The sequence below is a fragment of the Myotis brandtii genome, unplaced genomic scaffold (assembly GCF_000412655.1).
Source record: "Myotis brandtii unplaced genomic scaffold, ASM41265v1 scaffold99, whole genome shotgun sequence".
Classification (NCBI taxonomy): Eukaryota; Metazoa; Chordata; class Mammalia; order Chiroptera; family Vespertilionidae; genus Myotis; species Myotis brandtii.
The window spans coordinates 2,696,348-2,696,690 of NW_005372121.1; the positions used below are offsets into that span (position 1 = coordinate 2,696,348).

Below are 343 nucleotides of genomic sequence, written 5' to 3' on the forward strand. Positions count from 1 at the left end.
AAAGCCCCGCAAGGTCCCGCAGAGCCCGAGGCCCGCAAGGTCCCGCAGCGTCTGAGCAGGCACATCCCGGACCCACAGACTCTCCGGACGCACAGAGAGCTCCAAGTTACCGCTGTCGCCGCGGCTTCTCTCCCTCACCCCTGGAATCCCGGACACCATTATCAGGAAAACCCCATTTTCCTCCCCGAAAATACAATCTGACCCCTCACAAGTGGTTTTCTCGAATACCTCGAATAGCTAGAAAACGTTTTCTTTCCCCAGACCATTGAATTCTAGTTAGTAAGTGTCTGTCCAGGGGCTTGGGGAAAGCTGTGGGGAAAGGTGGAGAGATTAGACAGGGGAA

General features: G+C 55.4%; 1 protein-coding gene across 1 annotated transcript in view; it reads right to left on the reverse strand.

Annotated features, from left to right (window-relative positions):
- The window catches only part of ACTRT3 (actin-related protein T3), a 6,237-nt gene that overhangs the window by 2,784 nt on the left and 3,110 nt on the right, over nt 1-343 (reverse strand). The window lies entirely within an intron of this gene.